General features: G+C 44.8%; 1 protein-coding gene across 2 annotated transcripts in view; it reads left to right on the top strand.

The window, feature by feature from the left end:
- The first annotated feature begins 3,325 nt into the window (after positions 1–3,325).
- The window catches only part of PBXIP1 (PBX homeobox interacting protein 1), a 120,767-nt gene continuing 106,339 nt past the window's right edge, over positions 3,326–17,753 (top strand). For both annotated transcript variants that reach the window (XM_086947359.1, XM_086947358.1), the window contains exon 1: positions 3,326–3,456. The gene's annotated coding sequence lies outside the window, so the exon portion shown is untranslated. The remainder of the gene's footprint in view (positions 3,457–17,753) is intronic.

The raw sequence follows: 17,753 nt of genomic DNA, 5'->3' as shown, positions 1-17,753 counted from the left end.
ATTTGCTCCGCATTCCATCCATCATTTGTATCTTTAGCCTCCTCATGCTCGGCAGGTGACTCCTCCTGAAAATGATACCCACAGATGCCCTTCCTGCTGCACTGTGGGGCAGTCCCCTCTCTGTAAGAAACTTGTGGTATTTCTGCCCAGTCATGAGGGCCTTGGGAAGTTCCCAGCTATTCTCAAATGCCACCTGTGCCCGTCTGTCGCCAGAGTGGCAAGACAGGCTCCTAAGTCATGCCCTGCTAGACAACTTAATGTCACCCCTTTAGGGGTAGACAGAGGGGCAAGCTGGCATGGCTCATTGAAATGCAGGTGTGATAGCTCGGTGTGTTCATATGACTGCTGTACCCGCTCGGCCTCTCATGTTTTAGGGGTCGATGAAAGGAATGCCGCTGATTTGGGTAAAAAATACCACCTTTGACCACTATTAAAATTGTTATAATTCCTCAGGTGCACATCAAAGTTGACTTCATTGTCACATTTCTTGTCTTCTTTGTCAAACTAATTACTTATAAAGAAATGTAATTCCACCGCAGAATCGGGCAATTTATTGGCCCTATAAAAAAAGTCTTCTCTGAAAAACCTAGATTTGATGTTTTCTTTTTTTTTAAATGTAAACTCGTTTCCTTCTGGTTTCTAAAAAGAAAAAAAAACAGAACTCACTTGACAGCCAATGGATTTTTGACTTTTTTTTTATTTTAAGCATACAGCCTCCACGTTTAGGTTGTAGCATTATTTGTTGTTTTTTTTTTAATAATCTTTAAATGTTTTGTGGCACATGCTTCCAGAAGAGAAAGTGTACCATCTTCCAGACATCCAAGGCCAGACTTATTGTCTTTGCTTTTTTTTTTTTGCTTGTTCTTGCCAGCTCTAATGGAACCGCGACTCCTTGCCTCAACCCCATGTTTTCCTGCTCCGGTGTCCCTGTCCCAGTGCATTCATTACCTTGAAGAGTTTCCCCTTTGTTTAACCTTAGCCAAAGTGACATAATTCAGATTTTATCCACACACATAAGCATCCGGCCAGAACGTTTCCCCCATGGAGCTGAAAGCAATCCTAAAAATAGTCTTGGAAAGTTTGTCTGGTGGCAGCTGGTCCATAAGGGCCCAGCTGCTTCCCACACCTGTCAGGGTCTGGCACGCGCCTGGACTCCTTCAAACAGGCAACATTGCTATGCGTGTTCTAGAGCTTTCCATCTTACTGCAAAACCTCTTTGTAACACCCCAGTCCGCGAATATGTGTAAATTATACATCGGATAAAATCCCCTCTACGGTATGCTTTAAGGCTTGTGCAAGTCACACGGGTTTGTGACCACATAGTTGAATAACACTGAAGGACGCGTTTGTGTATATGATCATGGAACTCGGAGATGACTTACAATATCCTTTTAATTTAATGCAGGGGGTGTATTATTCCGTATAAAACATAGTCACTCAGTTTATCTTCTCCAAGCAACCTAAATCCTAGCTCTTTTGTTCCTTCATATGAAAGATGAAATACAGTTGCAGATATGAACTGTAAATTTTGAATTTGAGGTGAGAAATAATACATATGTAGCTAGTAATTTGTTGCAAAAACAAATTATAAGTAATTTAATATAAATCACTTTAAAAATGCTGGTTCAGAATCTGTGGTAATCTTCATGTTGATTAATGCATCCTCTAATAGACTCTGGCAGGGGAATAAACACAAAAACAGCCATAATCTCTCTGTATCGGCTGGCTTTCTGGATTTTCTGAGGAAAACAGTTAAGAAGAGTTCAAAAGCCAGTTCTCACTTTCATCTTTCAAGCAAAGGTTCTAAATCTGCTTCTGACCTGGCTTTCTCATTGTCTGCTGGCGCTAGAAACATGCATTGCAATAGCACAACCCAGCTGTAATAAACTATTATAGTAAAGTAGCTGGCATTGTCTTATTACGTGTGAGCAGTATTGTCACTACAAGACAGTTATAAGTAAATTAAATTCATGCCTTTATACATATATTGTAAACATCCATGTTTTATACACAATATGTTCTGCTTTTGCAATTTTCATTCATAATGAGCTCCCCCACATTTCAGAGACCTGACGTCAACTGAGTAAGGTTCCATGCAAGTGCTAGAATGAAAATTAAAAAAAAAAGAATCACAGGATTTTTGTCCTGCACATTCTCAAGGGGAATAATTGTACTAAGCTCTTAAACTGCTCAGTTGCCAATGTTTTTTTTCCTTTTCATTCATGAGTGTGCAGTCCTGAAATGTTAAATAAATCAATACTACAAGTACCAGAATGCAAAGCAATAGACTAGATGAGCTACTCACACTAGATATGGGATACTGTGAAATGTATTAAATGTTGAGGTGTGCACTTACACACCCAGTTCCCATGTAGTCACATTCCTTGTGTGACACCCTGAGCCAGTTCAGCCTTTTTTAGCCAACTGCATCTTGCTTTCTGGGACTTGTAGTTTAATTCTGAGCATGTAAGTCTGAGCTCGAAATCTTAGCATGCAAGGGGTTGTTCATTAAAAAGCCAGGGTGGATTGAAGTGCCACGGAGGACATGGGACCACTTGGTCCCTAGAACGTTCATAGGTCTCTGAAAATGGTAGGGGTCAGTTCACCGGACAGGCCTTTAGCGTTACCTCTTCTGCCAGCTGTCCAGTGAAGCATTGGCCATAAAAACATTCATTCCATTCCAGAAATTAATTTGTGGCTTACTGTTTAAATTGTGTGATCTTACGCAAATATGTTACTTAAACAAAACGCCTTTTTCTTCGTTATCTTTTAATAAACACTTTCAAATATGAGTTCTGAATACCAGTTCTACAAAACCTATTGTGCTTGATTTAGTAGACTGTCATTTTGCTCTATAATAATCTGGTTCGTATCGTGTACAGGGTTTATACGAGACCTGTCTTGCCTCTCAGTTCACTAACGGTTCATGTTTAAAGGCACTATCGAAGATTCGGTGGTATTTATTATATGGTTTACATTATAGTGTAGAGCAAACATTTTCAGGGCTCGGCTCGTGAACTGGGCTCTAGAGCCGAGCCAGCCCCTTGGCTCGGCTCTCCCTCTTAATTTGTAAGCTCGCCCCCTTTGCTATAATAAATGTTGCAGTAAAAGTACATCCTTGCGCTGTGCTCCTATTGGTGTACACGTTCCCAAGACAGCAGCTTTCAGGTCTCCTCTGCCACCAGACCCATCACTGGCACCTGTCCTAGGCCGTCACTTCTCGGCCCCGCCCTCCGACGCTAACTCCACCCTGGTTGGATGTTTGTGTCTCTCGGCGGCCTTGTGATTAGTCAGAAGTGTAGTGACGCAGCCTCTCTTCCATCCTCCCGCCTCCTGCCACCCTTCAGTCAGAGGAGTTGAGGAAAGTTCTGCATCCAAAGAAGGAGCGGCGGAGACCGAGGCCGGAGCCGGGGACGGACGCGGAGCAGAGCCAGGAGCCGAGGACCCGAGGGAGAGGTGGGCACGGGGGCACGGTGCAGCCTGGGAACGGGGCACAGAGCTGCCTTCATCCGGGGAGCACGGGTTCATTAGGATCGTGAGTGTGTAGGACGTATTGTAAATATCATTATTGCACTATTACAGTTGTTATTTCTCTCCGCGGGGTGCACGTGAGATTGGGGGTGTGTTTGCCTGTAGCTTTTCACTCTGTAAATATGTGATATATACTTGCCCAAGCCGATTCGCTGGTAAAATGGAATACTGAGAAAACCTACTATTTGTATATATATATATATATATAGAGAGAGAGAGAGAGAGAGAGAGATACATCTAACCACTAGTATATGTAGTAGTCCCTTTACTCAGTACCATTCCTATGTGATTCTTAGAGTTTACCCATTTGTATCTCTTCCTTGCGTGACTTTACAACTTGTACATTTGCATTTTTTTCCCTGTTTGTATCTTTTATGTAACTCATGTAATCCTAAATCCTTATGTATCGCAACTGGTTCTTTTGTAAAGCGCTCTGACACCTTCGGGTAATGTTCGCGCTATAGAAAAACGCAATAAATAAATAAGTACTGACAGGGGCAGTGCGGCCGTAGGCGCAGCAGTGGTCCCGGGGAGGGGGCAGATATATTGGCAAGAGGGTCGAGTATAGAAAAGGCGCAGGGGTACAGAGATTAGGGCACATGGTGTATTGTATTTTTGGCAAAAATGTACAGGGCATACCATTCTCAGAGCGATGGTATAGTGCAGAGTGCCTGGTACAGTGCAGGGACATAATCACTAAAATAATTAACCTGTTAAGTGCTGCGCACGTTCAGCGGACGCAGGGGCGTTACACAGGACCCCGCAGCCCACGCGGTGTGGGTGTGCCCGTAGCTCCAAGGGGCCCCCTTGACACTGAACTCTAGCCTGGAGAGCTCCTGATTGAGCCCGGAGGGGGCCCCCCTAAATACTGTGCAGGGAGGCCCCCTCACTTTTCATTACGCCAGTGAGCGGACGTCGCGTGCACTACCTCAGTAGTGCTGCGCAGGTCCGCTGAATGTCGCGGCCCCGCCCACGCAATAGAACGTTCCACACCAGCGCGGAACGTTCAGCGCAGCAGAGGGGTTAATAAACCCTTGCACATGTAACTGTGCAGTTTCTTCCTGGGGTAAATAACAGTGCAGGGAACCCCCTAGTGATAGTGACTGTGGACAGATACCCCCGCGGTGCCGTATAATAACGTAGATAATTCCTGGCATAACTTTTTATGCAGATACTCTGATGTCAGGTAAAAAGTGCTAAGGGCAGTAAAGTAACCCTCGCGGCACTCGTGTTGTTCAGCTGTGCCCTTAATATATGGGGTGACACAAGTGATGTATTTATTTGAGAGTTGAATATAGCGCTGACTAGACCCGGGGGCATCAGAGCGCTTTACAAGACATAGCATTAAAAGAAGGAATCACCATTGACATTGTATTGTAATCGCATTTGTATAGCGCTTACTACCCCTGACGAGGTGTCAAAGCGCTTTTTCGGTGATTAGCAGGCTACTCCTGGACCCATAGAGGATTAGTGTTGAATTAGTATAGTGAAACATGCAAGTACATATAAAGTGGTGGATAGGTTAGTCAGTATCACATGAGGGATAAAAAAGAACAGTGTAGCATGATGTACGTATGACCAAGAGTCACAAATAAGCCAGCGCTGAATTGGGCCAGATGACCGCATTGGGTGGCTGTTGGTGTAGCAAACTCAAGGGGGCAGGTTGAGGTATTTGTTCAGTAATAGAGTTTTGAGGTTCTGTTCGAAGCAGGGATAGGAGGGGTTTTCAGAGAAGCTCTTCAGGAAGTGAGTTACAAATCGATGGAGCGTTACCTGAGAGAGAGCGTTATTGGGATGATCGATCACAGCAGATAATAATGCCTAAAGCATGAAATAGTGTGCGGGTTTAGCCAATCACTGGGGTTTGTACCAGAGCAGGTAACCCTAGGGATTGGTATCAGAGTAGATAATCCCAGGGGTTTGTGTCATTTCACACAATCTCAGGGCCTGGTAGAAATGCAGATAAAACTTGCATCTGGTATCAACGCAGGGTGATCCCAGGGCCTAATCAATGCAGCTAATCTCGGGGGCTCTTATCAATACCTACTGTCCCAGTACCGGGCATTGTCCAGATTCTCCCAGGGCCTGAATGCAGATAAATCCAGGGGCTTGTACCAAGGCAGATAACCCCATGAGCTGGTGCCAAGCCATATCCCCAGGGCTGGTATTGGCGCGCATAATACCAAAGGCCTGGTATCAATGCAGATACATCCAGAGGGTGTTATCAAGGCAAATAATCCCTGAGGTTGGTAGTGGGGCCACCTGTTGTTGTTCTGGATTGTAGAGGGAAAGACAAATCTTATTGAAACAAATGTTCTTAAAAAACTAAATCCGGCATTGTAAGAACGCGTTTAAGCACTGTTTGAATAGCCCGCAAACTACAGATTCATGCAAAACTGCAAACATTTTCAGAGAACTCTCTATGAAATTTGTATAGAATTAAGTTTGGTTCCCTTGTATGAAAATTACATCACTGTTTTGCACACTATGGCAAAAGATTTTGATGTTTGCACTTGAGATTTGATGTAGCAGATTAACAAGGCCACAATATTATAACATTCGCGATTTTACTATATTTATGCTTACTATTTCAATGGTATAGGGACTGCGTTTAAAGCGTATTTTATGTAAGGTTTTAATGAAACAAACATAATCATTTACTAACTGATTGGGGGCAGATAATCCCAGGAACTGGTTATCAATGTAGATAATCCCTGGTTTTTTTATCAGGACAGATAACCCCAGGGAGAGGTGTCTGTGCTGCTAGTCCCTGGGGCTGGAGTCAATGCTGAGAATCCCCTTGACTGATATCAGGGCACAAATGGGCGCAAGAGGGAAAGGTAGGGGAGAAATAGTCGGGCAAAAGAGTGCAGGGGGGAGACGTACATGAGGGAGATAGCTCGAAAACACGAGCACTGTAACGGAGAGCTTCACACAAAATAAAAAAGTAGTGCTTGAAAAGGAAGCAGCAATGCCAGCCAAAGGCCTTGTAAAAAGGCAATGCTCAATGGGAGGGACAAACACAAGATTGACAAGCTGGGACATGAATAAGAAGCAGGCTAATGAGAGTGACAAGGAAAGCCTACCAATGGTAAGCAATGGACGAGCTCCATGGCCCTCGGTGTTCTTGGTAAGACACAATACACCTCACAACAGACAAGTCATGGAATATCTATTATTCTCTACATAAAAAATCGTTACCCAGGGTTATGTGTTTCTTCTGTGGGGAGGTTTGATGTTCAGATATGTTGTTTTCTGATGTTCGTTTTGCAGCCTAACCTCAATCTACATTTCACAATCATATTTACTAGCATATAATGCTAGTTTGTGCATCAGTTGATGATTGGTTTGTGCTTCTGTTCCCACATCTGCATAATTGGGGGGTGGGGGGGGGGGGGGGGGTTCCTAGAAACTATCAAAACCTAGATTGTCTGATATTTCTTATTTGCTGAGGTTAATTTCGAGCGCTATTTCATGATTTGCACTGGAAATGTGATGCAATTTTAGAATAATTAGGAAGGTTGCTTATCTGGTCCTGTTTTTTAAAGAATATGTCTTTGCATTAAGGGAATTGTCGGTTTTTTTCTTGCTTTTAGGTCTAGCATTAGGTAGACTCCATCGGTGCCAAGGACTGGTGGCTCAATATGTCTTTTTTTTTAAACTAACATTTATTCCATTAATTACTTTTTTTCGTTTGCGTAGACCTAGCATCTCTCATTCCTAGTATCTTTTTCTGGCACTGCTAGTGACTCCATCTTAAAATGGCCTTTCTAAACCATCCCAAGAAGGCCGAGCACAATTATTTCAGATGCACAGATGACTATCTTTATTAGAAAAAACATTCCGAGGTGGCCATTGTGCGTCAATCAATCAATCAATCAATCAATCAATCATGGGCATTTATAGAGCGCACTACTTACCCGGAGGGTCTCAAGGCGCTTTGTGAATTCAGGACTACAGCTCCCAGAATGTAAAGAAATCAACTCAGCCTGGATTATCCAAGTTACCCTGCTCCATGCTTTTTTACATCATCCAGTTAAGATGATTTTATTTGCTTTGGTAGCTGTAGTACAGCATTGTAGTAAGATTAAGAGACTACAAGTACCGAAGTGCAAACACAAAACTTTGCTCTGTCCGAGCTACTTACTCATGGAAACTGGAAACTTGGATGTTGTGTGATATCCTGAAAGCATGCCATTACTCTGGTCCTCTTGGATCAATGCTGGACACCCCTGGATAGTCTAGACCCCACCGGGTCTGGTGGCGCAGTGGACAAATGCATCCACTGCAGGGGCCTGTGTTCGACCTCATGGTCACAGGTTCTAATCCCGGCGGGTCCACTCAGCCTTTCATCCATCTGAGGTCTATAAAATGAGTACCATTGAGTTGGGTAACAATATACATCTGTTATTCAGCGCCTTGAGACTTTCAGGTGATAAGTGCGCTATACTAAAGTACATGTTATGTTATATTGTGATGATAGGGGGGAACTTTAGACGCTATATACACCTTTCTTAATAAATGCATTACTAAAGTAAGGTGTGTTTTAATTGTGAACATTACACGAGAGACTGGGGTTAATTATCAATGAAATTAGTTTGGCCTAAGCTGCAGTGTCGTGTGTGGGGAGCGAGTTTCTGGTTTCTGCTTCCTGTAACACTTTCTGCAATGCACTTGTGGTTTAAGGAAAAGCATAACTACAAGTCCCAAAATGCAAATTTAAAAACCGGTCTGGTTGAACCGTTACCCTACAGCTTAAAACAGTTGCATGCTTTTCCAGCTGTGCTGAATATTAGGAAAGAGATTGTGGTTTTTTTGGAAATTGAATTGGCTTAACACGTCTTCATGTCATCAGGACAAAACTTTTCCAGTGTTGGCCTTTCTTTCCTCAAACCCTTATTTTAATTTGTTAGCAACTGGCTCACTTGAACTGAACATAAACTACAGCTCCCACAATGCCCTGATTTGATAAATGCAACTCCAGGACTGGAAACAATGAGACCATGGGGTGTTATATTATGAAACTGGATCCTGGATGTTTTTCCCCCATACAAAGTGGACAGTTCGTTTTCACTCTATATTTTATTCAATTGGGTCTGAAAGTGGACTGCAATGACGCAGGCCTCTCTCACGCCTTGGAGTATGGCTTCACTCCAGACGTAGTGAGTGTAAAACTTTCTAGTTCTCCAAGTCAACGTGTGAGCAGCTCACCCTCCTGGTTCTTTTTAGCTCTGTTTATCACATTTTAAATTCAGGACTACAAGTCCCATAATGCAAATTAAAGTCCTGGGCTGCATGAACTAATAATAGCATATGGAAAATTGATACCCGAATGAATGTTCCTTTTCAAGAAAACTCACGCTTTTAACTTTTATCCAAAAATCTCAAACCACACTATAGTACAAAATAAGCCATATCTGCCAACTTGCCCCATGTCTGCGGGTGGCTTTCGGTCGGTCCCTGTTTTAGGAGGTTCTTATAAAACCTGTGGGACTACAAGACCCACAATGCTTTTTGGTGTTTGCTGAAAGGTAGGATTAGATTAGTCATCCGCATTAAAGGGCATTTGGCAGCAGTTCCCTCCATTTACAGAAGCAGATGGGATCACAGGACTGAGGACTAGAAGTTCTTTTTGTGCAGAGATGGGTTAAAGAAAGGTTGGTTACTTTTGAATTGAGACTAATGTCACATCTTAAAGCCCATACTCGAATCTGCATCACTGGTCCAAACGTGATAGAGTTTTAATACCACTTCAGAGGATATCCGCAAATAATGTTCACAGAGCTCTCCAGTTTCCCAGTTCACTACATCGACTACAGGTTATTTCCCTCAGCATTATGGGCCATGTAGTCCTAGTTTTAGTACTTTGGTTAAAATGACTACAAATTCCAGAATGCGCAGAAAAACACCTGAACTGGATGAGTTCTTAACTCATGGCACCTCGAGATCTGAATAAAATAAACAGATGTCCTGCAAAACACATTGCTATATCAAAGTGCAGCAGGATTTAAAAATCTATTTATAAAGCGGCGTATAGGGGTTCCATCTACATATCTGCGAGGGTTTTATGTGCGTCAATCGGAAGCATATGGTATATTTTTATGCATACTAATTGACCCCAAAAGCTAGGCATTGCCGTAATATGGTGCCTTCCCTGCTCGAACCCAGGCATTTCTCTGGTTATAGAGAATATGGATCAGTTAGGGGATTGCTCATGAGTTAAGTGCTTCCTTGGTAAGCGCAAGTTGCCAGTTTAAATTCTTGCGGGGCTGCCTTAAACGTTCATTCTCCTTAGGTTAATAAAACGCGTTCATTTGTGCTGAACAAAAGTAATACTGTTACCTAGCGTGTTATAGAGCTGCAAGAGAAAGCGCGATATACCAGAAGCTAATATTACACGTATATGAAGTATTTTAGGTGTGGCTTTGAAAATTCTTTCCCCTTCATGTCTGTCTTTAGTCTTCACAGGTACACTCCAGTTGTAGATCACTGCAAATGAAAGCCAGTTAGGGTCGGAAATTCCAACCCTCGCCATGGGTTGACCATCTATTTCTATTGATTGTGTAGCGCTTATTGCATTGCTCAATTGCTTCTAGGCGCAGCTCCCAGAAGCAACAAAGTCCCATTTGTCTGGGGAGGCAGACACGCTTCCCATAAACTCTCCAGGCCCTAGCCTTCACGTTTGCTGGTACCGATATTTCCTGCACTAGAGTTCCTGGTTACACTGAAGATGTGTTTCTTTGGCGGCCATGTTGGACATGTCTTCCAATGGAGAAAAAAAGGTTGAGTTGGGTTCCGCCCACAATCCAAAAGCAGGGGGTGAGGGAAGCGGGACGGGGGTGCCATCTTGAGATGAAGGGTATAAATAGGCTTTAAATTTCGCTCTGAGAAGCATGAAGCTGCGGGTGGGCAGGGTGACCAAAGCCAGGGCTGGATTGACCATTCTGGCCTCTATCATTTCCCAGGTAGGGGCTCCTTTCAGAGCAGGATGGGCTGCTATGACCCAGCCCTGGCCCCATGCTAGTAGTGACCCCCTGCAGGGTGGGGCAAGGACTCATTCAGGCCTCTAGTCTAGACTTGTCCTAAAGGGGGCTGATTCAGAAGGAATGTGGGGGGGGGGGGGGGGGGGGGAGAAGGGGGTTGCGCATCTCCCCTCTGCTCTTGCAGCTTTCACTTGCTTGCTTTACATCTTCTGCTGGAAGTATTTGGGTACGAATCCTTCCAGTGCTTTAAATGGGCAGGTCCTGTCCAGTGCTGAGTACCCCCACTTCTTTAATTCAAATGAGAGAGTACCTCCACTTCTGAGCACTGCTGCAATACATTTAATGAGAGCACCAGCACTTCTCAGCGCTGCTGCAATACATTTAATGGGAGAGTACCTGCACTTCTCAACACTGCTTCAATGCATTTAATTGGAGAGCACCTGCACTTCTCAGCACTGCTGCAATACATTTAACGGCAGAGTACCTGCACTTCTCATCACTGCTGCAATACATTTATTGGGAGAGTACCAGCACTTCTCAGTGCTGCTGCAACACATTTAGTTGGAGAGTACCTGCACTTCTCAGCACTGCTGCAATACATTTAACGGTAGACTACCTGCACTTTTCATCACTGCTGCAATTCATTTAATGGGAGAATACCGGTACTTCTCAGTGCTTCTGCAATACATTTAACGATAGAGTACCTGCTCTTCTCATCACTGCTGCAATAATTTAATGGGAGAACACCGGCACTTCTCATCACTGCATAAGTACATTTAATGGGAGAGTACTGGCACTTCTCATCACTGCTGCAATACATTTAATGGGAGAGTACAGGCACTTCTCAGTGCTTCTGCAATACATTTAACGATAGAGTACCTGCTCTTCTCATCACTGCTGCAATAATTTAATGGGAGAACACCGGCACTTCTCATCACTGCATAAGTACATTTAATGGGAGAGTACTGGCACATCTCAGCGCTGCTGCAATACATTTAATGGGAGAGTACAGGCACTTCTCAGCACTGCCTCAATATATTTAATGGGAGAGCACCGGCACTTCTCATCACTGCATAAGTACATTTAATGGGAGAGTACTGGCACATCTCAGCGCTGCTGCAATACATTTAATGGGAGAGAACCTGCACTTCTCAGCACTGCCTCAATATATTTAATGGGAGAGCACCTGCACTTCTCAGCACTGCTTCAATACATTTAATGGGAGAGAACCTGCACTTCTCAGCACTGCCTCAATATATTTAATGGGAGAGCACCTGCACTTCTCAGCACTGCTTCAATACATTTAATGGGAGAGTACCTGCACTTCTCAGCACTGCTGAAATACATTTAATGGAAGAGCACCTACACTTCTCAGCGCTGCTGAAATACATTTAATGGGAGAGTACCTGCACTTCTAAGCACTGCTGCAATACGTTTAATGGGAGAGCACCTGCACTTCTCAGCGCTGCTGAAATACATTTAATGGGAGAGTACCTGCACTTCTCATCACTGCTGCAATATATTTAATGGGAGAGTACCTGCACTTCTCATCACTGCTGCAATATATTTAATGGGAGAGAACCTGCACTTCTCAGCACTGCTTCAGTACATTTAATGGTCGAGTACTGGCACTTCTCATCACTGCTGCAATATATTTAATGGGAGAGTACCTGCACTTCCCAGGAGCCAACCGCTACTCCTAAGAGTCCTCTACATACCCATTACAGGACTGCCTCCTTCCATGCATTTGTATGCGCGGCACAGAACCTTGAGGAGTATATCCCAGACTGCCCCGGAAGCCAGTGAAGGCTGCCCAGTCAGTAAGCGACGTACTCGTAAGTCCCTGGTCAGAGTGTGAGGCATCGCTGCATCTTGAGCTGTTTGTTGTCTCGAACCCTGGCAGAGGGCAGCGCCTCCCAGGGCATGAACCATCACTGAATGGGTCTCGTGGTTCAGTAGACAAAGGCTCCCACTCTGGGAATCTGAGTTTGACCTCACAGTCAGAGGTTTGAATCCCATTGGGTCCCCTCAGACTTTCATCCTTCCGAGGTTGATAAAATGAGTACCATTGAATTTGATCAAAATAAAGATCCGGTATTCTGTGCTAAGATGCTCCTAGGAGTTCATGTGTGGTTCACAGATACACATGTTTTGTTACTGCTCAGAGACTTGACGCCTCCACAGAGTAAAATTCCCACTAAGCATTGATACAGCCAATTCAGGCTGGACCAGGGCTAAGGAGCCCACCAAAGCCACGTTTATTGACAGGAGTAGTGCTCCCAGCACATAGTGGCATAGGCCTGGTTGAAACGATGACCAACTGCATAGAGAAACATTTAGGTTTTTGTACACCATTTCAGTCAACTCTGCAATGCTTGAGCCTCGCAATCTCAGCTCCCATGTGTGGTACTCCAAGTATCCAATGGTAAGTGAAGGTTGTCAGGGCTATGCTTGCCTTTTAGAGAGGATTAAACAATTCTACTAATATGCAGTGTGGTGCACTAATGTCACTCATTCAGAGTGACACTTATTTATTCAGAAATATTACTTCACTTATTTGGTCAATCGCACGGCAAAGTCAATTGCCCTAAAGGTGCCTTTCAGTGGTCATTCCATTGGACCCACAATGTCACTCATTTTTGCCCTTGGTGTCACTCATCTAGCCCTGTAATGTCACTCATCTAGAAAAGTAATGTCACTCTTTTCACCCGCGGTGTGTCATACCTGGGAATATTATAGACAGATAATCTGAGAACATGGATTTATGAAAGTCAGGCACACCCTCCAATCTGTTTTCAATACACACACCTACCTATGCCAGAAGGCGAACAAGTAGGATTATGGGTGGTGGATGCCAGGAAACCATGAGGCTGTAACAAGCAACAGATGCTCAATTGCTGCTATGGAAGGCAAACAGTGGCAAAAAGCTGCTCCAGTTGGTTTGCAAACCCAGTTTACACCAGGGTAATCTCATGTCATTTGAGGCATTTTGATTTACACTAAAATCATTAGATTACACCATTCCGCCTCATTGAGATTTCGTTTGGGTAACTGTTGCTCGGGTCATGTGCAATTTTGCATTTTGTGTGATTGCACAATGAATGCTAGCAAGCAAAATGTCATCAACAATGAGTTTCTCACTAAAAAATAGTGCACCATGTCGGATTGGCGTTCTGTGTAACAAAACATAATTGTGGGTATTTTTTGTGTGACCATTTTGCCTTTCTCTGATGGCTATTTCGCAAATTCTGCCCATGCCTAGAATTCTCAAGTTTAAGATGAATGTTCTAAATGGGTATTCACAACAGGGGCAGAGGAGAAACGGAACTTCTGGGGGTGACGGAAACAGCTTCAGCCTTCAGCCCGTTAGTACCAATTCACTAGAAATTGCTAATAGTGTTAGCATCCCAGCATGCAGGCTCCTCTAAACCAGGAAGAACCATAGGGGGTTGAAGTGAGATTTGGAAAAAGTAAATAGCAAAAAGTGGTGATAATTTACAGGCGAGTTTTCTCGCCGCGGGAGGACGCTGACGCTACCTGGAATTCTAAAGCTCTGTGAAGGGCAACTCCATGACCAGGGCAAGCTGGCACCATCGGGCATCCTAATGCCCTGGAGAAGCAGACATGGAAGGTGGTCTCTGCGGTGACCCTAATCAATTGCAAAGGCACCAACATATGGGGTCCTATAATGCTAAGAAGACACAGCTGGGGTTCTGTCGTACCAAGAAGACGCTAGTGAGATTGAGATGACACGAAAGCGCTGAGAAGTCCTTTGAAATCAAGCTCAAGTTGGTGAGGTCTGAAGCACTAGGAAGCCCCCACAAGGAGATGGTGGACGGAGCGCTGAAACTTTTCAGACACTCACCCCAGCCACAGATCTGGGTTGAATCCATCGTCGTTCTTTAGCTCACTTCTGCCACCCCAGTTCAGACCCCGCTATATGCAAATCAGTCTTGACCCTGTGCCTCATGGGAACAGTCCAGCCCGAACTGCCAGCCAGGTCTTCCCTTGACTGGAAACAAGCATCCGTGGACTGGTTTCCGGGTAATACCCCTAATCAGCCAGGCTAGCTTGAATCCAGTTGCAAAGTGAGCAAGGGTCCCACGTCTGGGCATACCCTGCCAACTTATGGCGAACAGAGCAACCACGTGGAGATGATGGACAGAGCGCTGAAACTTTTCAGACATTCACCCCCAATCACACATCTGGGTTGAATCCATCATCGTTCTTTAGCTCTCTTCGCCACCCCAGTTCAGACCCGCTATATGCAAATCAGTCTTGACCCTGTGCCTCATGGGATCACTAGGATGCCCCTACAGAGGACGTGCTCGCAAACCAATGTAAAGGCCCACTGGGCTAGAGTCCTAACACATCAGGAAGGCACAGCCGGGGGCAGCTGATACCGCCTATAATCCCACAGATGCCACAAGAACATCACAGTGCTGTGGTCCTGCAGCACTAAGCAGGCACTGCGTGCGGAAAGTGGCACGGCTGCGATCCCATCGGACCCAGAAGGCAATCCCGTAGTCCTGTATGCCGGAGAAAGCAATCCGTGTAGAGTAACTCAATGCGGTCCTGGCACATTGAGCTGGTCCTGACAATAGCAGCTGGGAGTTCTAACGTCCCAAGGCACTCTGCGGGCACTGCACGGGGATGATTTCACTGCAGGGATTACCATAGGACTCAGAAGCATAGCTGGGAGAAGATCACGCCGCTGGGATCTCAGAGGATTCCGAACGCACTGTTGAGGGAAGGCCTTGCTGCTGGAAAACTATAGGAGACAGTACGCACTTCTATAGGAAAGGCACACTGATGGGATAACTTAAGAATATAAAGGCAGTGTTGGCGGAAGCTCACATTTCCGAGATCTCTTTGAATTTATAAGTCACTCCTCAGATAAGTTCACACTGGCTGCGATTCCAGAGGACTTGGAAAGTACTGCTCTGTCCCACACCACCGCCTTAGCATTGTGGGCTGGGAGCCTAAAATGGCTGCCTATGCCTGTTTGCACTTCTATCTTTGCATTGTGGGCTGCAAGCATAAAATGGCTGCCCATGCATGTTTACATGTCCTGCACTTCCACCATTGCATTGTGGGCTGGGAGCCTAAAATGGCTGCCCATGCATGTTTACATGTCCTGCACTTCCACCATTGCATTGTGGGCTGGGAGCCTAAAATGGCTGCCCATGCATGTTTACATGGCATGCACTTCCATCTTTGCAGTGTGTGCAGGGAGCATAAACTGCTGCCCTTGCATGACCTGCATTTCCACCTTTGCAGTTTGGACTGGGAGCCTAAAACGGCTGCCCATGCATGTGCTTTTCACTAACATTTCACGCTGTAGACAGTTTTTTTAAGAATACATGGTCAGAGAAGTTAGGGACAAGCGAGCTTTCTCAAGCATAAGAATTCAAGGTTCTTTTATATTCCTCAGACTTTCCAAATAAATTGATTTTAATGGGTGTTAAAATAATGGTGGGGCGAATTCCTTTTAAAAAAAATCTAGCAATTTCTGTCAAACTTGTATAGTATGTTTTAAAATTGTATTTTGGACCAAGTACAAAACACACCTAACGCCGCAAGGGCACAAAAATATGCACCACTAACTATTACTGTGTGTATTTAACAACAATTTGTATTTTAAGGTGCGCAAAATTTCAATAAAATATTTTGTTGAAAAAAATAATTTCATAATAGGTCTTTCCAGATGTCCAACAAATTCGGACAGCAGAGGTCTATCTCAACATTACGACGACTCGCTAACTGGCCTTAGAAATTCCTGGTCCTAATCCTGATCCTGAATTTCATTGAAAGAAGTCTAGTTAGTCCAGAACATATTTAAAATTGCCAGGACGGCCACAGATACGTCTGAAATTATTTCTAAAGCCCATCTCTAGATCTCAAGAAGGTCTCCATGTCTCGGATATTAACCCAACCAGTGTTCTTGTTGAGTCAGAGACGCATTCTTCAATTTCAAAAAACATTTTCATAAATAGTAATTGGCCCATCTTCCCAAGTGACTCTGTGATATACAATTACCAAATCAGATTTCTGCAGTAATTGGTTGCAGAAAGGTGGTAACCCTTCCTTGCATTCAGTGTGCCCCCTTGCTGAGAAAAAGTACTTTGCAGACGATTCAGTTTATTTAATTTTTTGGGGGGTTTTATTTGTGTTTTTGCTTTGTGTCCTGTTATTGCAGTATCCGTGGAATAGAATGAAACTCAATCGTGTGCGTGATGATGGCTATGCCGCCGAACAATAGCTCGCGTGCGAGCAGCGCAGAACCGTAGTCTGTCATTCCTAGATTCAGTTAGATCGACATAACTGAAAACATCTGTGATGGGCTGCTGGGAACACCCGATAACTCCAGCAAAGCCGGATTTGATAACTGAAATGGAGAAGGATTTGGCCTTTTGTGGAAACTCCCAGTGTTTCCCTTGCTCAGTAAGCATGTCTTTAACCCCCTTGGGCGCTGCCGCAATTCTGCGCCTGTGCGGCAACAATGAAGAGTTGTCGGGTTCATGGCGGCCCCCAGCCGTCATCAGCACACGAGCACCGTAATGCATGACGGCTGTGGGCCGTGATCAGCACCGAAGGAGTTAAACTCTATTCATTCCATCCAGCTACCAATCGCTCGCATACATAAGTACATACTTGCAAGGTCCATCTACTTCCCTCCACAATGTGGCACTCTTGGTGACCGCTTGCAGTTGGATGGACCAAACATTATCACGTGCCAGGCAGATCATCGGCGTACCCCTTTGGAAGGGGTGTGCGAGCGTTTGGTCTCCTGGCGATGTTTCTTATTTTCTTGATCAACGGTTGGATGTGGTTCCGAGGGACGGTTGTTGGCCACGGCTCTTGGTGGCTGATGGCCAGGGCTGCCATTATTGCGCTGTAAACGTTCTGGTGACACCGAGAGACTGTTGTTCATTCTTGTGGTCCGGTGCCGTGGGCTGAGTGGGTCAGTCTGGGTTTCTTTGTCTACTGTTGGGGAGCTTCTAGGAATTGGATTTAGCATTGCACTAATAGACGACCACAGGTTCTTGATAGCAATGGCGCTTTGGTGCTTCTGAGGAGCAGATGTTGGGGATGGTTGTGGTGGTGGTGGTGATGTTGGTGGTGTTGGAGGCTCCACATGCGACTTCGAACCGCCAGACTGCCTATAGGAACTGGAAGCTGCTGCAGAGGTCTGACCCCACCCTACGCGTGGAGGCATCATCCTGACGTCTGGGCTCG

The sequence above is a fragment of the Lissotriton vulgaris genome, chromosome 12, assembly GCF_964263255.1.
Source record: "Lissotriton vulgaris chromosome 12, aLisVul1.2, whole genome shotgun sequence".
NCBI classification, from domain to species: domain Eukaryota; kingdom Metazoa; phylum Chordata; class Amphibia; order Caudata; family Salamandridae; genus Lissotriton; species Lissotriton vulgaris.
Note: the sequence above shows the minus strand (reverse complement) of the source record. Positions and strands in the feature narration are given on the sequence as shown.